The 26,169-nt window shown below is 45.5% G+C and overlaps 1 protein-coding gene and 1 long non-coding RNA gene across 4 annotated transcripts in view; one reads left to right on the plus strand and one right to left on the minus strand.

The window, feature by feature from the left end:
• Positions 1–26,169, plus strand: part of SLC25A21 (solute carrier family 25 member 21) — a 291,585-nt gene that overhangs the window by 58,074 nt on the left and 207,342 nt on the right. The gene's annotated exons all lie outside the window — the stretch shown is intronic.
• Positions 9,408–12,969, minus strand: LOC309527327. The gene is made up of 3 exons (XR_014217189.1): positions 12,681–12,969; positions 11,715–11,784; positions 9,408–9,754 (listed from the first exon to the last, which is right to left on the minus strand). It is a non-coding gene; the product is annotated as an uncharacterized lncRNA (long non-coding RNA).

Here is a 26,169-nt window from a genome sequence, read left to right on the forward strand (position 1 = left end):
TGGTTCAAAAGAGGCACGCGCGCCTTCCCCTCTGTCCCCGGAGATTGCAGGGCTGGCAACGGGGAGAAGCTATCTTCTCCCCGCCGCCCCTTGCTTCAAAAGAGGTCCGGGGTGCGGGGGCAAGCTTCGTTTTGCGAAACAAGCCCATAGGGAAATTCGTCTTGCGAAGCAACTCGAAAACGAAAAAACCTTTCGTCTTGCGAGTTTTTCGTCTCGCGAGGCGTTCGTCTTGCGGGGCACCACTGTATAGACTCAAGGCTAAGAGAGAGCCATTTGATCAAAGTTGCCCAGAAAGTCTTTGACTGGACAGTGCTTTGAGGTCAGGTCCAGATAATTTGGAAGGCATCAATATTAAAAAGATGTCCATGTTGTTTTGTGCAATAATGAGTGAACAACCAGAAAACTATTTTTAATATTTGCTTATGTGCTCCCTTAGCTGTGTTGATTTAGTAAAGCAAGAAGACATCCGGAATGCAGAAGGAGCAAGAGTCAAGTTCCACCTACCTCATTTTTTGCTTTTATATGCATTTAAGAATTGCTACAGCTTTACAGAGTCATATTTGAATTAATAGCTTATTCTTGTCCTATTTCTTGTTTTCCATGCACTAGGGGGAAATGGGAAAGTTTTTGAAACAAAGCTTTTAAAAACAACGTCTAAGCTGTTCTTGGAAATCAGGAGAGGCATCTAGCTAGTTATTTAAGTTGTGTTTTTAACCTGCCATGTGTCAGGACAGACAAGGAAATTTCACATTCTACATTCGGCTTGCTCACTTTTTTAAAAACAAAACAACTCATCAACAAGTATGAGGTATCAAATTCACATGTCTGTTTTTCCAGGGCACATCAGGGTTACCCAGAGAATATTACAAAAAGAAAAACAAGCAAGGAGAAGATTGTTTTGAAAAGCAGTTCCTTAGTACCAAAGCTGCTGTGAACATTTTTTTAAACACGCCTTCTTGCTGATGTGGGTTGCGGGAATGCAGACTTAGTAAAGTCTTCCTGTAATACTTCAAAGTCCACAGCCAAAGTTAATCTAATTTAACTTTACTGTAGTTTATTGACCAACTCTACAGCCCTTTTCAACAGCCCTCCAATTCACTACATTAACCATAGTATAATTATTTTCCAAGACAGGAATATGACAAATGCTATTTGCGCTCATAAACGCTCTGCTAATGATGTGAAAATAGGATGTTCTGAAGGCTTTCTACACTCCTTCAGTCTGGGCACCACTGATGAAGTCTAGTGACCAGTGTGTGTTGCATGTAATTTACTATGCAGACTTTGCCAATTCATGTACAGTGGTACCTCGGGTTACATACTGTCAGGGGTTCAGGAGCAGAGGCGAGGGCAAGGGAGGAAACAGAGAGCGAGGGGGAGGAGGCAGAAGAAAGGATGAGTGATGACGACGACCCGAGATCTCCGAGTCTTTCCAGTGAATCAGAAGATTCACAAAAAGGAGCACCAGTGGCCAGGGCAAGGGGGGAGACTAGGGGGACACCCCAGGAAGATAGAGCCAGAGGGGACTCAGAGGAGAGCAGTTGGAAATCGGGACCAGCATCACCGCCAGAGAGTAGGAAAGAGGAAGAGCGCCAGGGATCAAGCGCTGGCAGCTCGCAACAGGAGGGAGGGCACGAGTCAGGAGTGGCCACACCTTCATCGGGGAGCGAAGTGACGGTTAGACGGAAAGTGGAGGGTTGGGCGCGCGCGCCAAGTTCAAATGCACAGGAAGGTGGCGCAGTAGGCAGCCCGGAAAGGGAGCCAGGTCCTAAAGCCCGGCGCAAGGAGACAGGAGAGTCAGGGGGGTCAGCGTCAGAAGAATCCCGGAAGGAGGAGACCCAGGGGGGCAGAGGGACCCAGAGGAGAACTGTCAGGCGGAAAAGGTGGAGCAGGGCTAGGATATTAAGTTGGTGCGCAAGGGGCGGAGACTCAGACGGAGCTTCGCCGATCTAAGCATAAGACGTAGGGTTGCACGCAGCAGTTCGAGAATGGAGACTGTAACTCAATAAAGACTTTTATTTAACGATCGCTGGCTAGCGTGATCCTCTGTGAGCTCGGATCTGGAAGTAACCCTGACAGTAAGCTCCGTCTCTACAAATTGTGGGCATCCACGGCCTCGCGGAGAGGAGAGAAAGTGGGTGCCTACAAGAGAGCTCACGAACGGCAGACAGCATGACGGCCGAACAGCAAATAACGGAACTCAGAGAAGCAGTTTCACGACTGACTGCCGAGGCGCTGGCGTCCAGGAAGAGAGAGGAGGAAGCAGCTGCCGCCTACAGGGATCTCCAGGTCAGGTTGGACGTGCTTACGAAGCAAGGGCAACAGACACCCAAACCTGAGGGGATTGGGCTGGGGAGACGCACAGGCGGTCTGGTCTCTCACTTCGATGGGAATTTGCAACAGTACCCCAATTTTAGAGCTGACGTAATGTGTGCACTGCAACTGCTGCACAAAGACTTTAGAGATGAACAAGAGAAAGTGGGGTTCGTCATGTCCCATTTGCATGGAGACGCTAAAGCGTGGCTGCGCAATTTGTGGAGAGATAAGGATCCTGCGCTCCAAAATGCGGACGCCTTTATCAAAGCGATGGATGGCTGTTTTTTATCAAGCATTGACGTGGATATTGCCCGAAAGGAGGTGCATGGACTAAGGCAAGGGAGGGCCAGCGTAAGGCAGTATCATGCCCGCTTTTTCGCTTTGGTCAGTGCCCTGGAATGGGACAGAGATTCGGCTCCTGTCAGAGACCTTTTTTGGGAGGGCTTGCACAACTCGGTTAAAGATGAGATTGCGAGGGGGGAGAGACCCCGGACCACGCAGGAGATCGTTCAGAGGGCGCTGGCGGTGGGGGTGCGGCTGGAAGAACGTCCGTGGAGCAGGGACGAAGGGCGCAGCGGGCGCGAACCAGCCAGAGGCTCCTCCTTCCTTCCCAGAGAAGCAGCGCGTGCGCAATCCACGCCTCCAACAGGAGGAGGGGTGGAACCGATGGAGGTCGGGAGTGCAAGGGCTCAGTCAGCAGCCAGAGCCCTAGCACCGGCAGCAGTGAAAGCGAAGCCTCCTAGAGGGAACAGGAAGTGTTATATCTGCGAGGATCCAGGGCATATGGCGAAAGAGTGTCCCCGGAGGCTCCACAAGCACACTGCAGCCTCAGCAAGGGTGACTGCAGCAACGCAGCACAGAGAACCACAGCAGGGAAACGACGATGTCTGGCTGGAGGAAGAGGCACTGGGGCCCAGCCAGACGTGTCAGTGAAGCAGTCCCCAGAGGTTTTACCGCCCATGGACCCCCTCCCGCCCAAGCCAGTAGTGAGGCTCACCGCATCGCTCCAGCTACCCAATGGAATCACCATGGACGTGCCAATCACCGTCGACTCGGGAAGCAATGCAGACTTCATAGGGCAGGACTTTGTCGACCGGCACGCTATACAGTTGCTGCCTGCCACGCTGCCCCTGCAGGTTGTCACGGTGGATGGCAGGGAGCTGCTAGGGGGGCAAGTGGTGAAGCAGACGCCACCTATGGTGCTGCGGCTTGGAAATCACAGGGAAATCATCAGCTTCAACGTCACTCAACTGTCGGACACGCCTATTGTATTGGGCATGAGTTGGCTGGACAAGCACAGCCCGACGCTGGCTTGGTACCAGAGGCAGCTGACCTTCGGCTCTTCCTTTTGTGCTGAACACTGCATCATGCCTCAACAGGAAGGGGAGCAAGAGGAGTCACAGCTGCTGCTAGGCACGCTGCAAGCGATTCCCCACAAGTACGCAGAATTTTTGGAGGTTTTCTGCGAGAAGGAGGCAGACAGGCTACCCCCCCACAGACCATATGACTGCAAAATTGACCTGCTGCCGGGGGCGGCGCTGCCCAAAGGGAAGCTGTATTCCATGTCTGAAGACGAACTGCAGGAACTCAAAGAGTTCATAGATCATAATTTGGAGCGCGGTTTCATCCGAGAGTCCCAGGCAGCGGGGGGCAGTCCTGTATTCTTTGTGAAGAAGCGAGACACGCCCCAAAAAAGACTCGTAGTGGACTACCGCATTTTGAACAGTGTGACCAAGCCATCGGACTTCCCCATGCCCCGAATCGACGACCTCCTCGCAAAAGTACGCAAGGGCAGCGTGTTCACCAAGTTGGACCTGCGAGGGGCGTACAACCTCATTCGCATGCGGGAAGGAGATGAGTGGAAGACAGCCATGTTCACGCCCCTGGGCACCTACGAATATAGGGTTATGCCTTTTGGATTGCAAAATGGCTCCCACGTTTTTCAAGCTTTCATGCATCACGTGTTGGCGGGGCTCCTCTACAAAACGTGCGTCTGTTTCTTGGATGACATCCTGATCTTTTCGGAATCGCAGCAGGAGCATGACAGACACGTCAGGGAAGTGCTGAGCAGGCTACAGCAACATAGGCTTTACGCCAAGCTGGAGAAGTGCCAATTCGACGTGACGGAGGTGGATTTCCTGGGCTACAAGTTGTCTGACAAGGGGCTCGCCATGGACAGCGCCAAGGTTCGAGCGGTGTTGGATTGGAAAAGCCCACGCAACCGGAAGGAGGTCCAACGGTTTGTCGGCTTCGCGAACTTCTATCGCAAGTTCATCAAAGGCTTCGCTATGCAGACTGCGGCCATCACGGACACGCTCAGTTCCAAGAAAAAGAAGTTCATCTGGACAGCACAGGCGGAGCAGTCCTTTCAGGCCCTCAAGCGTCTTTTCGCGTCGGAAGAACAGCTACTTCATGTCGACCCCAGCAGGCCGATGAGAGTTGAAACAGACGCCTCGGACAGGGCCGTCGGAGCAGTCCTGCTGCAGAAGGACCCGCAGGGGGTTTGGAGGCCGGGAGCGTTTTACTCCAGGAAGCTCAGCAAGTCCGAACAGAACTACACCATCTGGGACAGGGAGTTGCTGGCTATTCATGCAGCGTTCAAAGCATGGAGGCACTTCCTGATTGGAGCCAAGCACACGGTGCAGGTCTGCACAGACCACAAGAATCTGGAGCACTGGCGCACGGCACAGTTCCTGAACCAGAGGCAGATACGTTGGGCTGAGTTCTTTGCGAACTTCGATTTCCGAATAGAGTATGTCCCGGGGGATACCAACATCATGGCGGACGCGCTCTCCCGTAAGCCACAGTATCTGGAGGACGCCACGCCAGCGGCCGCCATGCACATCTTCGCACCAACAGTGTGGGCGTGCGCTGCGGCGACAGTGGACCTGGAGGCGGTGCGACGAGCGTTGCAGAATGACTCCTTCGCGCAAGCAAAGATGGCAGAGATGCAAAGGGGCACGGCAGCGACCGACGGGTTCCAGCTGAGAGATGGATTGCTCATCCGCAAAGGGGCCATCTACGTGCCGGGAGACGAACTTCGCGCCAAGGTACTGCAGCAGCTGCACAACGCGCCCACTGCCGAGCACTTTGGCAAGGAGAAGACGGTGGAATTAGTCGCCAGGGATTTCTGGTGGCCCGGAATGAGAGGGGAGGTCGCGGACTACGTGGCGAGGTGCGACACCTGCCAGAGGGCCAAACCAGTGCACAGACCGCCGGCCGGACTGTTGGAACCGCTGCAAACTCCGGTCGAGCCATGGTAGAGGGTCGCCTTGGACTTCGTCACGGATCTGCCCAGCTCGAGGGGCAAGACGGCCGTGCTGGTGGTGGTGGACTTGTTCTCCAAGATGGCACATTTCATCCCGTGTGCGAAGGTGGCCACGGCGGAACAAACCGCCAAACTGTTCATAGACCACGTGTTCAAGGTTCACGGGCTGCCACGGTCTATTCTGTCCGACCGCGGACGGCAGTTCATCTCGAATTTCTGGCAGAAGCTGATGGGCTTCCTAAACGTCAAGATCAACCTGGCGTCGGCGAGACACCCGCAGACCAACGGGCAGGCGGAGCGGGTCAATGCCATCATGCAGCAGTACCTGAGATGCTATGCGAATCAACAGCCGGCGACGTGGGTGGATTACCTGCCGCTCGCCGAGTTCGCCTACAACAACACGAAGCACGTGTCCACGGGGGTCACGCCGTTCTTCGCCAACAACGGGAGGCACCCCAGAACCTTCCCGGGACTGGAAAGACTGGTGGAGGGGGAGCCGCAGACAGCAGATGCGTTCGCGTCGGAGTTGCAGGAGGTCCACGATCAGCTGAGGCGGCACCTGGAGCTGGCCAAACACGCATACAAGGTGCAGGCGGACAAACACAGAAGGGTTGGCAAAGAGATCCATGTGGGAGACTGGGTCTGGTTAGCAGCCCACGCAGTGCCGGCCAGGTCGTTGGCTAAGAAGAAATTAGGGCATAAGCAACTGGGGCCCTACCAAGTCGAAGAGCAGGTCAACCCGGTGGCTTTCAGGCTGGCGCTTCCGGAGGGTTCCAGAATGCATCCGGTGTTCCACAGATCGGTGCTCACTCCCTACAAGGCACCGCACAGGTTTCAGGAACCCGAAACGGCGCCGAGTCCGCTCCGAGAGGGAACCAAGCAACGGGGAGTGGCACAGGAGGTGCGCCTCAACGAAGTCACGGAGATTTTGGACTCCAGATGGGGGGAAGAGGGGGTAGAATACCTTCTTGCTAAGGAGGGCACCCCGACCAGTGCCAACAGCTGGGTGCCGGGCTACGCTTTAGATGAACCTCTGCTCAAGGAAGAGTTTCATGCCCTTTTCCCCCATAGGCCAATGCCAGCAGACTTTTTCGACGACTGGCTTTTCACGCCCACGCTTTCAGCCAGCACGTTCCGGGGGTTCGACTCGGATGAGGAACCGACACGAGACACCCGTTCCCCGGAGGGGTCACCCTCGGGATCTGCTTCGGAACCCTCGTATTGGTGGGATGATCGACCAGAGGAGCAGTGGCGCAGGAGGTGGCTGGAGGGTCCAGGACGAGCAACGCCTCCAGAAGGAAGCGAGGGAGAGACGGACATGGACGTCTTCGGGGACGACCAGGGTTTCGAGCACGGCGGCACAGAGATGGAAGCAGAGGTGACCGTCGTCGACGAGAGCAGGGAGGAAGCACCGGAAGACTTCGGATGGAGGCCCGCCACGGGAAGCGAACTGTACCCGACATTCGTTCCCTTGACACTGCAGCACCCAGCTCCCGCACCGGAAGGAGGGGAGGGGGGAAGAGGGGGCTTCGAGGGGGGGATGGATGTCAGGGGTTCAGGAGCAGAGGCGAGGGCAAGGGAGGAAACAGAGAGCGAGGGGGAGGAGGCAGAAGAAAGGATGAGTGATGACGACGACCCGAGATCTCCGAGTCTTTCCAGTGAATCAGAAGATTCACAAAAAGGAGCACCAGTGGCCAGGGCAAGGGGGGAGACTAGGGGGACACCCCAGGAAGATAGAGCCAGAGGGGACTCAGAGGAGAGCAGTTGGAAATCGGGACCAGCGTCACCGCCAGAGAGTAGGAAAGAGGAAGAGCGCCAGGGATCAAGCACTGGCAGCTCGCAACAGGAGGGAGGGCACGAGTCAGGAGTGGCCACACCTTCATCGGGGAGCGAAGTGACGGTTAGACGGAAAGTGGAGGGTTGGGCGCGCGCGCCAAGTTCAAATGCACAGGAAGGTGGCGCAGTAGGCAGCCCGGAAAGGGAGCCAGGTCCTAAAGCCCGGCGCAAGGAGACAGGAGAGTCAGGGGGGTCAGCGTCAGAAGAATCCCGGAAGGAGGAGACCCAGGGGGGCAGAGGGACCCAGAGGAGAACTGTCAGGCGGAAAAGGTGGAGCAGGGCTAGGATATTAAGTTGGTGCGCAAGGGGCGGAGACTCAGACGGAGCTTCGCCGATCTAAGCATAAGACGTAGGGTTGCACGCAGCAGTTCGAGAATGGAGACTGTAACTCAATAAAGACTTTTATTTAACGATCGCTGGCTGGCGTGATCCTCTGTGAGCTCGGATCTGGAAGTAACCCTGACACATACGCTTCAGGTTACACACTCCACTAACCCAGAAATAGTGCTTCAGGTTAAGAACTTTGCTTCAGGATAAGAACAGAAATTGGGCTCTGGCGGTGCGGCGGCAGCAGGAGGCCCCATTAGCTAAAGTGGTCTTCAGGTTAAGAACAGTTTCAGATTAAGAACAGACCTCTGGAACGAATTAAGTACTTAACCCGAGGTACCACTGCACAATGTTTGTTACTTGACCACAGTATCTCCTTTGAAGGACTGACCCAATGACAGATCCTGCTAATATGAGTTCCACTGATACTGCCACTGTCATGGGAATAACACACAGGAGTGGTAGTCATTCATTCAAATATAGTAATAATGATCTCAGTTCTCTAAGGCCTGCCCTTAAATAGCCAAAATTGCACCACACAGATATAAGAGGGAGATATTGGATGGATGAAACCATGGGGCTGTCCCAATGTGCCATTACTCCAACACAAGCTCTGGATCAGGTTTTTGTAGGTGTACAGGGTGTGTGTGATCTGAAGGTGGGGGGCTTTGCTCCCCAGTCATATTTTAATGTAAAGTGTAAGCCTGGAAGCTCAAATTAGTGAAACAATGCTTTCAGGCCCAGTATACCTGAAGGAGCATCTCCACCTCCATCGTTCTGCCCGGACACTGAGATCCAGCGGCAAGGGCCTTCTGGCAGTTCCCTCACTGCAAGAAGTGAGGTTATAGGGAACCAGGCAGAGGACCTTCTCGGTAGTGACTCCCACCCTGTGGAACGCCCTCCCATCAGATGTCAAAGAATTTAACAACTATTTGACGTTTAGAAGACATCTGAAGGCAGTCCTGTTTAGGGAAGTTTTTAATGACTGATGTTTTAATCAGGACTTTGAAAGTCATCTAATCTTCCTTGCTGTATTATACTGTATTGTTTTAATTAGTGTTTTTATAGTTGTTTTGTTTTGATTTTGTGTGGAGTGCCCTACCTGGGTGGATGGAGCAGCCAAGTAATTACGTTGTCCCCGAGAGGGGGCAATGACAATAAAGGTATTATTATTATTATTATTATTAATGTAGTTTTTAATCTTGTGTTGGAAGCTGCCCAGGGTGGCTGGGGAAACCCAGCCAGATGGGCGGGGTATTATTATTATTATTATTATTATTATTATTATTATTATTATTATTATTCTGTCTGTTCCTTCTCTACTTTGCTTAACATGCTAATGTTCTCACTGGCAGAACAAACATACCTGGGAACAATACTGGTGCAAGTTTTACTGGGGAGACGGGAGTATAAGCCATAAAATTCTCAGTTTTTATTTTTATTTTTCAAATGTACCATTTGGCCAGCAGAAAGGAGTGCAGAAGAGCCAAAGATTTTTTATTTTTTTTAAACTTCCCCCTAACATCTGGGTATAGCCGTGTATTTTTACTCCAAGCACAATAAAACAATCCTACTTGCTGGTGGTATATGACATAATGACCCAAATATGTTTTTAAAAAATCATTTATTGCTGTACATAAACAGCTAAGTTAGCACTAGGGATGATAAAATAACAGTGGTAATTCTTCCTTAAGCTGAGAACCATTGGTGGCCCATTAGGATTCCAGATGTGGCCGTGTGTGCTTTCCCATTTGTTTTCCAATGTCTAGTGCTCGGACCTTTGGTATCTTGGCTGTGGTTGTCAGGCATGTTGGCTTTTCAGCTTGAGGTCTTCCTGGAGAAACACACTGACCTAGCTAATAGCTATAAAGCAGCTTATTGTCTTGGGCCTAGTTTGTTAGGAATAGCTGGAGAGAGGGCAGCCTTCTGTCAAAGGTCAAACACCAGCTTGGCCACATTTTCTGCATAGTAAATACTTGCAATAGGTCTGTAAATTGATGGTGGTAACTGGGCAGGAGAAAAAGGAAAAGTCGGGTACCAGCAGCTCTTTCAAATCACTAATGCCCTGGTCCCTCATTGTGTTTACTCAGAATTTAGTCTCACTGAGATTTACTCGCTAGTAAATGTTCTTAGGACTTAGCCACAGTTCCTAAGTGTCCTTAGCAATCTCTTCTAAGTACTTAATAAGGAAATGTAGTGTTTTAGCTTTAGCAGCACTAGCAATAGAACCAGCCAGAATAAGAAAAACAATGGATGTTTTGCAGTCCAGAATAGACATGACATATTGCAGACACAAATTCTATATAAAATTAGGGTTAGGTTTATGCAGATTCTTTCTTTTTTTTTCTTTTAAAAAGTAGCATGACAGTCCAGTTCATGAAATAAATATAACAAATGCAGTTCTGGATAATTTGGAAATTTTTGTTCATTTGGGAGCCATTCCTCATTTGAATATTCCCAGTGAAGCCATTGGACCCACTCATATAAGCACTCACCAGAGGGATGAACGAATTCCCTCACAATATTTCAGCAGAACATAGTCATTAGTGCCATTCAGGAATGACTACGGCATCAGAAAGCTAAATAGTTATTTAATAAAATCTCCTCCTTGGTGAGCTGGATGATCCCCCAAAGCAGATTTTAAATCAGCTGGGTGGGTCAATCTTTCGATTCATAGGCAAGTTGTTAGTGCAGAATTTGAATAGCTGAATACCATTGTACTTCTTTTTGCAGTTGTAAATTTTTCTGTGGATGACAGCCTCTGATGTATCCTTGTGGTCCATCAAAAGATAGACAGCAACCTTTGATTCAACATATAGTTGGTTGATTGAAGGAGAATGATGCAGATAAGATGATGTTCAAACATTGAATAGGCGAGGGGACATGCATATATTGATTTTCAAGTCTGCAGGTAGGCTACATGGATACAGGTGTATATGTGTGGTATCCTCTCTGTGTAATCTAAAATTCTGCATTTCTAAGGCTCACATTATGCAGGGAGAATTCTATATATCATTATCATCATTTATTTATTAAGACCCTGATGTTGGGAAAGATTGAGGGCACAAGGAGAAGGGGACGACAGAAGACGAGATGGTTGGACAGTGTTCTTGAAGCTACCAGCATGAGTTTGACCAAACTGCGGGAGGCAGTGGAAGACAGGAGTGCCTGGTGTGCTCTGGTCCATGGGGTCACAAAGAGTCGGACACAACTAAACGACTAAACAACAAGGCTCACATAATGCAGGGAGAATTCTCTATATCATTATCATTTCTTTATGTGGAGTCTGATGAAAGTCACTTGGGAGAGCTTTCTATAGTAATGGCTCCACCACTGAAAAGGCCCTGTCTCCCACACTCTCCCCAGATGATGGTACTGAGAGCAAAGCATCTAACGTTGTTGCTAGGTCCCAGGCAAGCCTACAGGCAGGTGGACCCTTAGGTCACATGATCCTGTTTCAGGTGTTAAAGGGTAGAACAATAAATAAATAACATATTTCTATCCCACTCTTCTAGTAGCCATGCCACCGCCATGAGCAGCCAATCAAGCTGACATAATACTGGAGTTATATGCTTAGACCTGCAAATATGTCCTGACCTGTGAGTACCAGAGGAAAGTCTGGCAGCTGCAGTTTGGACCAACTGAAGCTTCCAGACTGTCTTCAAAGGCAGCCCCATGTAGAGTACATTACAATAATCCTGTCTGAAGGCAACTGAAGCATGGATGATTGAAGCCAAGTCTGCCTTCTCCTGGACAGACCATAGCTGGTATAGAAGCTGAAATTTACAAAAAGCACTTCAAGCAACTGCCATCCCCTGAGCATCCAGGGAAATTAGTAGCTCAAAGAGTACCTTCAAATTATGTACCTGTTCTTTCACGGAGACTGCAACACAGTCCAGAGAACAGGTTAAAGCGACACATCCAGGTTGCTAGTGAGTTTTTTAAAAATAAATTAAATTAATAGTACCTCTGTCTTGACTGGATTAAGTTTTGTTTTGTTAATCTCTGTCCACTTCTGACTCCAGATGTACCATTGCCTGCCAGAGAAAAGATGATGGGAATGAGAGCCAGTGCTTTCCTCCCTGGGGGTACTCCAGCGTACTCAAGGGAATGCAGTACCAGCACCCTTCCCCCCCAATGTTAAAAGTGTGGCATCACAGCCTCCTTCAAAACTGTGAGAGCCACATGTGAGTAGAAAAATACCCACCAGGAACAATTCAGATTCATAATTTTTTGGGGGGAGGGGCAGTTCAACTTAATGGGTTCCCCACCCCTTCAGCAAGTATTACCAGCTGTTGTCACCAACACCCCGAACTGATCAGGAAATGATCTGTCCATGATAACAGAAAGATTCATAGGTTATCATTTGGATCTGAGCAAAACACATCAAGTGCATTCCTAGCTAGCTAAGTTTGTCGGGCCTGTTACAGTTTGAGTTAGGCCTATGGTTGCTATGGAGGCCATGAAGACTTAGAACTGCTTCCCATATGGGGACCTCAAATCTTCCAAGCTCTTCAACACTACCTTTGAGACCACCTCTGTTGCCTCAGGAAGGGAGACTGTGAGTGGGGGTACACTAGCAGAATACCTGCACTATCTTGAGAATCCAGCATTAAATTCAGACATGCACACCTAGCAGACTGTTGGGCAAGGCACCAGGTGAGACAGAGAGAGAAATATTTATTGGCTGGGACAAATTTATTAGATTTTATGGTATCAAGATCATGATGCTGCTTTTATGACTTTGTAATGTTCCAAGGCACAATGATAGAGTCCTTTTGGAAGATGGCACCCTAGAAAAACAAATCTAATCTACATCTTGAAATCAGGAATACAGTTCAGAGTTCTAAGTTATCTGTAAATCACTTTACTTGCAAGACCTATATTCTGAGCTATCTAGAAGCTCAGATTTACCAGAGTTTATCTGAAGTACCTGTGAAGTAGCTGAGGTCTTATAAACTTCATCTGTTCCACACACCCTTGTGACCTACCGGTCATATATTATAGTCCATCAGAGACTCAGAAGCCATATGTTTTTGCTGTCTGCCTGGGATTGCAAAAAGGGAAAAGTTGTTAAGAACCTGGTAGGCCACAATGGCTAGTGGGCTGCCTTTGGCTTTGGTTGCAGGCCTTGTTTTGATCAAGCAGCTCAGGTTCTATAATGCCTACTGAGGTTTAAATCTGAGCTTGCTAGAACAGAGCATTCTGTGCTGCAGGATGGATTTTCATTTCTTTAAAGCACCATCATACCACTTGATGTGTATTAGTAATAGACTAAGCCAAAATGCCTCCAAAACATCTCTGTCTCAGCACAGAGATATCTGCCAACTGGTTTCCAAGATGACAAGTTCTATAAACTAATGCATTGGCCAAGAGTAGTGTTTTTTAAAAACATAGCAAGATGGTTATGCAAAACAATATAAAATGTGTGCTGGAGGGAAACCTTGCCAGCTGTTTCCCAACACAGAATTCACCATATAGGCTTTAAAACTTCCTACCATTACTGTATCTGATTTACACTTTGTCATGAACAGCAAAACAGTTTAGAATGGGACTCCAGCCCTTGGAGGCCTGGATAAATTGCAATGGGAGAAACATTTACATTTGCCATTTTTTGTTATCCATTTACTCAAGCCAATTTGACCTGTGACATAAGCTGCAAAGGGTCACAAATAAAATTTCACAAAGCTGCAACTGTCTCTGTGATTTATGCCATAAGCTGAGGTTTTATAGACCACAGCAGGTTCCATTGTGAAGAAAGATGAGTCTCTGCCCACCACCTTACAGGGTGAAGAATATAGACTGAAATATGCTTGCAGCTCAATTTTCCAATTACAATGAACATCAAGGCCAGGATATTTAGTTGTACTCAGTGGGCACACAATCCAGTAAAAGTTAGTTGTGACTGCATCATCATCATCATCATCATCATCATCATCACCATTTGTATGCTGCCTTTCCACACACAAAACAATACTCCAAATAGCTTACAACAATGTAAACAATGCATTAAAAAAACCAACAATGGCAGTAATCATTTCATCATAATAGCAACAATGAAACAGCAACATGTAGTAATGCAATAGCATACAAAAAACATTGCTGTGTTATAAATGTCGCCTCCTGGCAATAACAAAAAAGGGGGTGTGGTTGAGCACCTTGGTCCTAGATGTTCTAGCCACTGCAGCCATGTCTGCTACAAGTTAGCCAAGAATTAGTCAGTCCGATCTACTGTCTCAGCCTCAGGTTCCCCAAAGACTCACTGCCCCATTGGCATCACCATTCAGGCAACAACTCCTCCTATGGAGTTACTCAGTCCTGTTGCTGCATCAGTTTCTTATGAGGTTTCCAAAGGCAGCGGGTGGGGAAGCTGGAAACCCCCTGTGATGTTGCTTTAGCCCAGTTCCCATCTTTGGTACCTGCATTATGCATATAGTGACTCTGTGAAGCAGTAGGTGAGGTCACAACTCCTGATCTTGCTTTTTATTGTCACATATCTGCTGGACCCACCTCTTCCCTCAGCATGTTAGGCAGAAGACTCCACTTGCTTTAAATTGTATGTGTGTTGCACCCATTCTCACCTTCTGTATCTGGATCCCATTCCAGCCTATACTGTAGGTGCCAAAAAGTGAGAATATGCCCCCTATTGCATGACAGCAGTGGAATTTGTTAGTTGCAACAAAGTCCAGTTCCACTGCTGTGACTAACATAGGTTGTGCCCAGCTTGTGAAGTGGCTGTAAACATTTCTCAAAGACACTGAAGGATGGTAAGATACGAACCTATTAAAGAGCTACCTATATTGCCAGCTAGGGACATGGGTGGCGCTGTGGGTTAAACCACAGAGCCTAGGACTTGCCGATCAGAAGGTCTGCGGTTTGAATCCCCATGACGGGGTGAGCTCCCGTTGCTCGGTCCCTGCTCCTTACAACCTAGCAGTTCGAAAGCACGTCAAAGTGCAAGTAGATAAATAGGTACCACTCTGGCAGGAAGGTAAACGGCATTTCCGTGTGCTGCTCTGGTTTGCCAGAAGTGGCTTAGTCATGCTGGCCACATGACCCGGAAGCTGTACGCCGGCTCCCTTGGCCAATAAAGCGAGATGAGCTCTGCAACCCCAGAGTCGGTCACGACTGGACTTAATGGTCAGGGGTCACTTTACCTTTATATTGCCAGCTGTTCCTCCCCATAGTTATGCCAATGAATATCAGAAGCATGACCGAAGCACATCTTACCTGGTAGAGCCATGTCACTGACATGAGGAAACTTGGCTCCCAGCAGAGACAGGGCTAGAAGAATAGAAAGGATCTTAGAGCACCATTTCCTTTCCTTAGCTGCACCGGGCTTTCTGGGGATGGTTGGCTGGGAACTCTAATCCATGACAATTGATAGTGAGAGCATCATTTTGCCCTTTCCCCTTGATGTACTTAAATAGCTTGGATCTGGGAATCATTCCCACATTGAGAATCATGCAGAGAGGGTTTCAGATTAAGTTTCCATTTCAAAACAGTAGAATGTAGCCCTGTATATATTTAACAGTAAGATTATGATTCATTTCAAGAGAATTTGAGTACGAGTTAATGTCTGATCCTTTTAATAACCTACAGCGCACTGGAATCTTTCCCCCCCTTTATTTCCATTAAACACTTAATTGAATTATTGGAATCTAAAACATACATGCTAATTCACCACACAGCTTTAGGATGCAGGCATATTTTAAAAGGGTTGAGCGGAATAAAAATGGTTGGTGTTTTGTCTGAGCACAGACTTTTGGATTTTTCAAAGCAGAAAGAATGGGCAATACTCAAAAGGGAGCAAGATTATGTGTTTCATACAAAATAAAAAGGCATTCCCTGAACCATTTCATTATTATTTATTATTTATCCAAGGTTGGTTTCAACAAACTTGTTTGATATAGTGTAGTTTATTCCCCAAGCTATGAATAAGGTGGTCTCCACTTCAAATTACCTATGTGACTTTAGGCATGCTACTGTCTCTTTCAGTCTCTATCCCATCAGCTGAATACAGGTGTAATTATACTTACCTAGTCTACAGGATTGTTATAAGGATTGCAACAATATATGTTTACTCAGATGTAAGCCCCACTGAGTTCAGCCTTAAGCCCTGTACTGCAGTTGGATGACGGTGAAGGTGTTCATATACATCACACAGATCCTACCATTTGAAAACCCTGACTCTGAAGATGTTTTATTCTGTTATTACCCTGCACACTGCTTCGATGTTTTCATGTCATGAAGGGGTCTATACATTTGCTTGAAGACAACAGCAGCAACAACAATAATAATAGAACTTGAGAAGACGATTGGAAGAGGTTTAAGGAATATTTGAAAAAATATGTTAATATTTAAATCTTAGAATAGCTTTGGAAGTGAATATAGGCTAGAATCAGATAATAGTGTATTTTAAAATAGTATTATTTGTAAGTGATAAAATGTGAAGATTTTTATGGTTAAAGTGTGATAAAAAATGGTTAGCAATTATGATATATGTAAACTGCTAAAGATGAGGTAAAATGAAAATAGGGGGGACTTGGGGAAACCCACCTAACAATGTTTAGAAAAAATAAGGATAAGACAAGAATTTGTTTGTATTGTTTGTTTTTCTGTTTGTGTTGTTTATTTGTGTTATAAAATGAATAAAAATTGTTTTGGGGAAAAAACAATAATAGAACTTAGGGCTGTCCAATGAAGTGGAATATCAGAAGATTCAGGAGAGACACAAGAAAGTGCTTCTTCATCCACCATTATGGAATGTAGTGATGGTCCCCAACTCGCATCACTTTAAAAGTTGCAATCCACATACCAGCTTGTCTGTAGTGCTTTGATTAATCTTCCGTCTCAGTCTTCTTCATTTCGGTGGTAAAATTGTTAGCAGATAAAAACCTCCTGCCTCTCTTGAAGCATGTGCGTTATCTTTCACCAAATTTTTCCTTTTAAGTAACGCAACTAGTTTCGCTCCTGAAAGTAGCTTCGGAGGAGTTCCGAGATCCGCCGAGGGTTTACACCCAGTGCCTCACCCCCTCCTTCTTCCGAACTCGGGGGTGATTTATGGCAACTGCGGGTGATAACTGCATCTCTCCTCCCTGGAAAGATGTTAGGGAGACTGATTTACTCCCCATAATCAGCCTCTAATTACCTCGTGCGGGCTGTTAATATCCGCCATCTTTCAAGGCGCCCCTAGCGGCCCCCCACCAACTCACATCACTTTAAAAGAATATTAGATAAATCCATGGAGGGTAAAGTTATCAGTGGGTACTAGCCTGGACAGCTGTCTTCTATCTCCACTGTTGCAACCCCTTGCTTGTGGGCTTCCCATCTGGCATCTGATTGGCCACTGTGAGAAAGGGATGCTAGGGGAGATGGGTCTTTGGTCTGATCCAGCAGGTCCCTTCTTATGCACTTAGTTACTTTAGCCATGTTGAAAATGAATTCCTCAGTCCAGCAATGCTTAGTAAGCTAAGAACGATTCAAGACCTGTAGCTGAGAGCCAAAATTTAATTTTAAAATTTCCAGAACTGAAATGCTTATAAACAAACTTAGAATGCAGACTGTTCCCTTACTGTTTATATTATTAATTGGCTCAGATACTTTAAAAAGGGGGGGGGGGGTTCCATATGCATTTCATTACCACATGGCATCTAAAAGTCAATGACATACTTACAGGTGTTAATATTTTTATTTATTAGACAAGCTTCGATATTGATTGTGAAAGATCAGAAATTTAGTAGAGGGACTCATTTTACAGAAATGCTATGTAGGCATGTTGACAAAAGACTGGCTTGCCAACTTTGAATACCTTAATAGCTTCTAATCTTTGGTCCCTGTTTGCATGCTGAACTTAAAAATGTGATTTACTCCAGGAACAAGTGCTGTTTTTTCTGCAGAATTAATGTTGAAAGTAGGTATTCAATCACTACTTTGCAAAGTCCAGCTAGTGTATCCTTTAATAAGTGATTGTCCATATGCAATGCATAATGCCCATATGTAATGCATAATGCAGAAAGAAAGAAAGAAAAAAGAAAGAATACAACTGGAATGGCTTAGCATTTTAGACTTAAAATATCATTTCCTTAGAAGAGATATTCTACCTTAGTATGACATAAGTAAGTGTTGTGTAATTGTGTCTTGAAAGGCAAAATAAATAGGCATTTAGAAAAGCCTATAGGTATATCCATAGATGATTACATATCTAGATATTTTTATATGCATACAGTGGAATTTCTGATGCTACAGTAAATTAAGAAGTTGGATGCTTTTCATATGCTATCCTATTTCAGTAACACAGAACAACCTTGAACCACACTAGAGCAATAATTACCTAACCTAAATCAGAGACAAGCCCAGCCAAACAGCTGTTTTCAGTTTGTTAGGAGATCCATTTGATTTACTCTCTTGGTCAGCTTTCATTACTGTATAAGACAAAACTTCAGTTTAGTTTTTAACCCTGAATTCCCAGTCTTGTTTGCATGCTGCTACAAAATTGCATGCTTGAACTGTCAGAGCCATTCAGCATGCTAGAGAGCTACTGTTGTGTTTTGTATGGACTCTGGTTTTTAGGAGGGAGACATTTGAGTTCCCAATTGTATGGGCAAAACAAAGCCCCAGATCCACACAGTATTCCCAAAGCAAACTGAAAGTTAACTTTCAGACGCTCCTGTTTACTGACATGCCAAACCAACCTATAGGACTGGGATATCCTCAACAGATTACTTCACAAGAGGGTACTGAATTATCCATAACCAGCACCTAGAATAGGAGCAGGAGCTGAGCCAGGAAGCTATGGAGCTGTGTAGGTGAGATGGACCCTAAGGAGCTCAGTACGGAACTCAGCCCAGCAAGCATCAGGAGGACACTGAAAGGCTTCTATCCTCACTACCAATTTCTCTTCTTCCTGGTCATCAGATGGGAGGGAAAAGCTGAGTCTTCTCCTTTCTCCTGAGTTAACCATTGCTTCTGAGGTGACCTATAGAAATATAGCTTTCTAGCAGCCAAAGGAGTTCTCCTAGGTTGGCTCTAGACTTTCCACTAGGTCCATTGGTGCCTTCACTATTAAATGAGGAATCAAGGCAGGTTTTGATGGGTGATTGGAGGTCTCAGCTGAGACACCCATGAGCCAAGGCACTTCAGGCTGATTTGGGAATTTTGTGGGTTCTGCCAGGTCCTCAATTTTCTTCAGGATCTCCATGAGGCTCCAGAATTGCTGTCTTAATTTCCATGTCATAAAATTATTGGTTTTATTAAATTTACACCTCATAGTTCATAGTGTAAAAACTAAGTTGGGGGAAGTTTCAAGTGCTGTGTGCTTGGTGTACCTAGCCATATATGGGACCTTCAACTTCCTCTGGGGGACTTTCAAGCCCACATCTTCGTTGCACTATGCACTGTGTGATGAATTTCTTTCTTTTGTCTGCCTGAATCTTCCAACATTCACTGGATGGCCTTGGGTTTTAGTATTATTAAAGAGGAAGGAAAGCTTCTTTCTGTTCAGTTTCTCCACACCATGCACAATATTTTACAGCACACCTCTATCATGTCTCTCCCTGACTTACCATTTTTATAATCTAAAAATCCCTTATAGGGCAATTGCTCCAGTCTTTTCTTTGGAAACTTTCCTGTTCTGACGAGGCAAGCAGAATTCCAAGTGGGGCGGCACCATAAGTGTGTCAAATGGCATTAGGATATTGGCAGTTTTATTTTCAAACCCTTTCCTAACCATCCCTATCATGGAATTTTCACAGCGCTCAAACAGCCAGTGCAGTGATTATAAGGACAGGTGCAATGTGATCATCGCATACTGCTCCACTCAGAGGCTGAGCACTTACAGTCTGTACCAATTGCACCTTCAGGATCATCCTCATGTAAAGTGCATAACAGTTATCCAAGTATGAGGTTATCAGGACATGCATAACTGAGACCAGGTTGTTCTGCTCCAGGAATGGCTGTACAGTGGTACCTTGGCACTTGAATGGCTTGGCTCCTGAACAAATCAGCTCCCAAACGCTACAAACCCAGAAATAAGTGTTCCGGTTTGTGAATATTTTTCGAAAGCCGAATGTCCACCGTGACTTCCGCAGCTTCCGGTTGAGTGCAAGAAGCTCCTGCAGCCAACTGGAAGCCACACCTTGGTTTTCGAACTGTTTGGGGAGTCAAATGAACTCCCGGAACAGATTACGTTTGAGAACCAAGGTACCACTGTAGCTATTATACCTGCTGAAGCTGGGCATAGGCACTCCTTGCCACTTAGGCCACCTGGCCTCCAACAGCAGCTTGGAATCAAGGAGCGCCACAAGCTATGAACCTTTTTCTCAGTGGGAACACTTGAAATGGATTGCGTATGTCATTCACAAAATCTTAATGATCAACAGTCTAATGGCACCCTATGCATTTGCCATCACCCAACATGGGGTTGTTGGGGGCTTGTTGTTTAGTATGCACAATGCCTGACGCCCCACATTAAAGACTAAGCCTGAAAGGGGTTTCCCTCAACCAGCCGAATGATAATGCACCACTGAAAGAAAAGGCAGTGTGTCTCAATATGCTTCTGTACGTTATTTTGGTGATATTCTTTAGGGTGCACAATGGTGAAGGCCATATCTGCCGAAAGCCATGCTGATAGAGGTGGCAAGGATGCTTCTGAAGCATCCTTCTCTGGAAGAGGGAACATTATGGAAGACACTGCATCACTATAGTTTTGTTTTCAGGGTGCCTTGCCTTCCACTACTACAGTTCAAGGCTGAAGTGTTCCTGAATTCCAGTTGCTGGATGCCACATGAGTGGGGAGTGCTTTTGTGCTTGGATCCTGCTTGTGGGTTTTCCACAGGCATCTGGTCAGCCACTGTGAGAAAAGAATGCTGTATTAGCTGGGCAGGCTCCTCTTATGTTTCCCAAGTGCTCCATGAGCTTCAGTCAGATGGTCTGTGAAGAGCCCTTAAAATCTGAATCCTATGGAATCCAAATTGTTATAGAATAGCATACAACATAAGAAACAAAAGAAGCAATATAAGACAATTAGAAATCACATAGCAACTAGTACAGCACATTACAGTTGCCAAAACAGGCAGAAAAATAATTTGGCGGTCCATGAAGACCCTCAGCAATTTCTAAGTGGTCCATGGAGGGGTGTGTTTGTGAGTTTGGGAACCAATGTTTTTCTACATTGTTGTTAATCAAAGGTTTCTAGTATGCTGTAGCAAGAAATTTGAAATTTATTGATTAGATTAAGTATAAGTGTTTTACAATATGGAGTTGTTGAATAGTATCAACATTTTACTTGATCAAAACTGAGTAAAGTATTATATTATTTTTATTTATAAAATTTCGTAGTACACCATATACAAATAAACAGGCCAAACCCTACACCAAAGGATAAATGGACATAAATCTGACATCAGGAATCACAAGACAGAAAAACCAGTAGAAGAACACTTCAGTCTCTCAGGACATTCAATACAAGATCTCAAAGTAGCTGTCTTATTACAAATGAATTTCAGAAATAGACTTGAAAGAGAAGTTACTGAATTGCAACTTATTACCAAACTTAAAACCATGGAGAGACCTGGTCTGAATATAGACATTGGATTTTTATCTCATTCATAGAATCATAGTTGGAATAGACCACAAGGGCCATCGAGTCCAACGCCCTGCCAAGCAGGAAACACCATCAGAGCACTCCTGACATATGGTTGTCAAGCCTCTATACACGATTAAGGTGTTTTTAGCCATCTCACCCCTTGCTTTTTCCAATAAGACCAATTGCAGTCGTCATCAGGTTTACCACACCTATCAGCCAATAGCCCATTCCCACCACCCTTCTGAGTAATACTCCACCCCACCCTCCCACTATATATAAGGGTCTGGTGACTTCTGTTTCAGTGTATCTGAAGAAGTGTGCATACACACGAAAGCTCATACCAAGAACAAACTTAGTTGGTCTCTAAGGTGCTTTTGGAAGGAATTTTTTAATTTTGTTTCGACTACGACAGACCGACACGGCTACCTACCTGTAAATAAATACAATGTTACAGTGACAGATGCCTAAGCATAGTACCTTCCCATTTCAATAACTACACTGATATAACAATATTTGTTATTCCATCCCTTCTTTTTATCCCATTGTGCTTGGAGACCCAGCAGTTCAGAAAGTTTGCAGCTACATAGGAATGTTTCATATACATGTCATAGTATGTATATATAATGCAATAAGAGTAACCAAGGTGAAACAGGTGACCTCAAGAAACAACTTTTGGTTAACAAATGCATATCTTTAAGTTGAAAATTTAATTATTTGCCTTAAATTTGTGCTTCTTGGAGCTTAATGCCAGACCATGTTAAATAAACGTATTGTTTCCGTTTTTCATTTAACCAATGGGTTATACTATGACAAATCTGTTTTATATCCTCAATCAACAGATGATTGTATTTGGTAATAATTTATCAAGAATAAAATCTGTTTTTGAAACTAATCACCTCATGTTCGGTCTGCCCTTTTTCAAACCTACCATCTGATATTCATTTTGTCTGCAAGACAAACATAGTGATGAAAATGCATATGCCACAGGATATGGTCTGTGGAATGAAGCAGCTCTCGTTCTCTCTCTCTCTCTCTCTCTCTCTCTCTCTCTCTCTCTCCCACACACACATATATTTGAAATATATGGATAAATTTCTTCCCCCAACACATGGGCCAAATTTTCATATTGAAGAGGAGAGGGAAATCAATTTTGCATAGCACCAAAACAATTATGAAACCAGAATTATGTAATTTTGATTCGTTTTGCATCTTAGAATCCAGTGAAATGTATGGGTCAGCGCAACTTCCAGGATGTAAAATCTGAAAAAAAGAAAAGAAAATGGGTTGCCCTTGCAAGCTCAAATAGAGATTTCCTATGTTTGATCAAATAAAGATCACAAGCTACAAGATCATTGGTACAGAATGAACTTGGGGCCGTGTACAGAACTTCATTTCCAAAACTGTCTATATATTTCCAGTACTATTTATCCTTTCATTTATTTTATTTGTTAGATGCTTCATAACGTGCAAAATAATTAAAATAAACATAATTTATCTTATGTAGTGGACCTGTAGAGTATCTAAGGAATTTTGGGAAATGATACATAATTAGTTGAAAAAATTGTTTAAAAAGACTATTCCAAAGAGACCAGAGGTTTTTTTTAAAGGTATAATGAGATCAGAGAGATCAAATAAACAAATGAATTTATTTCTATATGAAACTGCTGCTTCCAGAATTTTATATGCCCCAAAATGGCAAGAGGAAGCAGTCCCCACAAAGAGAAGTGGCAGATGAAATTGATGGCGTATGTAGAACGAGCAAGATTGACAAGTAAAATTAGAGAACAAGAAGAGACAACTTTTAAAGAGGATTGAAAATTATTTCTCCACCCCCATCGTTCTGCCCGGACGCTGAGGTCCAGCACCGAGGGCCTTCTGGCGGTTCCCTCATTGCGAGAAGCAAAGCTACAGGGAACCAGGCAGAGGGCCTTCTCGGTAGTGGCGCCTGCCCTGTGGAACGCCCTTCCAGCAGATGTCAAAGCGATAAACAACTACCTGACATTCAGAAGACATCTTAAGGCAGCCCTGTTCAGGGAAGTTTTTAACGTGTAATATTTTAGTGTATTTTTGGTTTCAATGGAAGCCGCCCAGAGTGGCTGGGGAGGCCCAGCCAGATGGGCGGGGTATAAATAATAAATTATTATTATTATTATTATTTGTAGATTTTTAAAAAAACTATTGTAAGAATGCTAGAACGCTAGCTGGTTTGGAGTAAGCTCAGCAGTTAAAAATTGTAATGAGAAAAATTTGGAGGTAAGAATGTCTAAGAAAAGCAGAATATGCAGCAGAAATAGATAATTTGAGGAAACCATGGAAGGGCAGTCTAATAATAATAATAATAATAATAAATTGTTGAACTGAAATTGTTGAATTGTTGATGTGATTGAATTGTATAGTACTTTTCTTTTTTACTCTGATTGTATTTTGAAAAGTCTATAAATAAAAATTAAAAAACGTAATAATAAACGTAATAGAATACCAATGATGCAAACAATACAATCAAAATCACATTAAAAGCCAGAACCAGCATGGATAGTGATAAAAACAGGATACAAATCACAATCAAGTCACAATAAAGAACACTAAAGCAACTTTATCAAAAGTGGAGACTAATAATATGAATATCAAACTTCAAAGTTGTATTGCAATAAACTTTAAAAGTTATTGAAAGATGTTAAGGTAATCTTAAAAAGCATGTGCTCATAATAAGAAAATATTGGTTTGGCATTGAAAAGACATCAACATAGATATCAGGTTAGCTTCTCTGTGGGAATCACTCCACATTCAGTTTGGGCACTACTGAAAAGGCCATGTCTCTGAAGGCCACCACCGAAAAGCCCACCCTCCATACTTTAGCTTCTGAACACACTTGGGGAAGTGCCTCCATTTGCAGGAATGGGGAACCCATGGCTCTGCAGATGCTGCTAGACTACAACTCCCATCACACCTTGCCATTGGCCATGCTGGCTGGCATTGAGGAGAGTTGGGGTCAAACATCTGCAGAGCCACAGGTTCTGTCTGAAACCCTGGAGAGATGCTGCCAGGGTGTGATGCAGCCTTTCCTTTTTCTTGAGGGCCAAGTGGCCTCAGGAGAGCCAGTGTGGTGTAGTGGTTAAGAGCGGTAGTCACGTAATCTGGGAAACCGGGTTCGCTTCCCCGCTCCTCCACATGCAGCTGCTGGGTGACCTTGGGCCAGTCACACTTCTCTGAAGTCTCTCAGCCCCACTCACCTCACAGAGTGTTTGTTGTGGGGGAGGAAGGGAAAGGAGAATGTTAGCCGCTTTGAGACTCCTGAAAGGGAGTGAAAGGCGGGATATCAAATCCAAACTCTTCTTCTTCTCTTCTTCTGTTTGAGACCACATGACAGAGGTGGATGAGACCAAAGCCAGACACCTCTCTCTTTCTTCCATCCTTTCCTTTCCCTTCCCACTTGGCAAATTGCTGTGGGAGGTACAGATCGCTCTTGCCAGAAGTCTGGTCACTTACAGAGGCCGTTTGAAGTTTGGCTGAGAGCTGCTTGAGATTAGGCCAGGAGCTGAACATAGCCATAGGACTGCCGGCTGCCCAACCCTTGTTGGAAGCAGTACTGAGCTAGCTGAACCAATGGTCTGATTTAGGCTAAATACACACCTTACATTTTATGTTCATTTACATCACATGAGAACTATAGTTTATCCCTTACAGACCTACAATTATCAGAACCCTAACAGGCTAGTTTTCAGGATTTTTTTGCGTGGGGCAGTTGCTTTAAATTTGTGTGTGTGCACAGCCTCAGTATAAAGCACCTTCCTCTGTTTATATACATACTATGGGAAAAGCTATAATGTGGAGAGATCTTCTCAGGAACAATTCCTTTCATGAACTAGTTAGTCTCCAGGCCTCTTCCGGTCTTCCCCTGCTTTAAACGTTTAGAGGCTAGTTATTCTTTGGGGAGCAATGAATTTCTGTGAAACATAAAGTGACCGATCAACTTGTATATTTAGGAAAGAAATTCCTTAAGTGTTAATTTGAGGCAATTATCAGGGCGGCAGCTTGATATCCAATAGTGGCATGATTATATAGTAGTATTTGTTTTAGAAAATCATCGGAGTTCAGTCAGTTCATGCCACTCGTATCTATCATAATGAAAGATATCCTGCTTCAGTCCCTGCTAGATTTATATTCATTGACCCCCGCTGTGGTAGAACTAATGGACAGAGGGCATCTTAGTACCATGCAAACACATGGTTGCTGACTGACCAGCTTACCCTGCACAGATTTGGGCTACTGAACTAGACTTCCAACTACCACACACTTGACTGAAGTGACTCCTGCCTATATGGTAAAGGTAAAGGCAAAGGGACCCTGACCATTAGGTCCAGTTGTGGCCGACTCTGGGGTTGCGGCGCTCATCTCTCTTTATTGGATGAGGGAGCCGGTGTACAGCTTCCGGGTCATGTGGCCGGCATGACTAAGCCGCTTCTGGCAAACCAGAGCAGCGCACGGAAACACCGTTTACCTTCCGGCCGGAGTGGTACCTATTTATCTACTTGCCCTTTGACGTGCTTTCGAACTGCTAGGTTGTCAGGAGCAGGGACCGAGCAACGGGGGCTCACCCTGTCGCAGGGATTCGAACCGCGACCTTCTGATCGGCAAGTCCTAGGCTCTGTGGTTTAACCCACAGCGCCACCCACGTCCCTATATGGTATCTTCACATTAATTTCTGGTAATGATGGGAATTCCCCTCCCTCCCCTCTCAATCACTCTGCTGTGGTGACTAGCAGGTCTTACTAGTACAGTTCTTTTCTTTCGCTTGCATGTCTTGGGTCTAGAGGGTGGACCTGCATGTGGAAGCATG

Source organism: Podarcis vaucheri, assembly GCF_965113315.1.
Source record: "Podarcis vaucheri genome assembly, chromosome: 1".
Lineage (NCBI taxonomy): Eukaryota > Metazoa > Chordata > Lepidosauria > Squamata > Lacertidae > Podarcis > Podarcis vaucheri.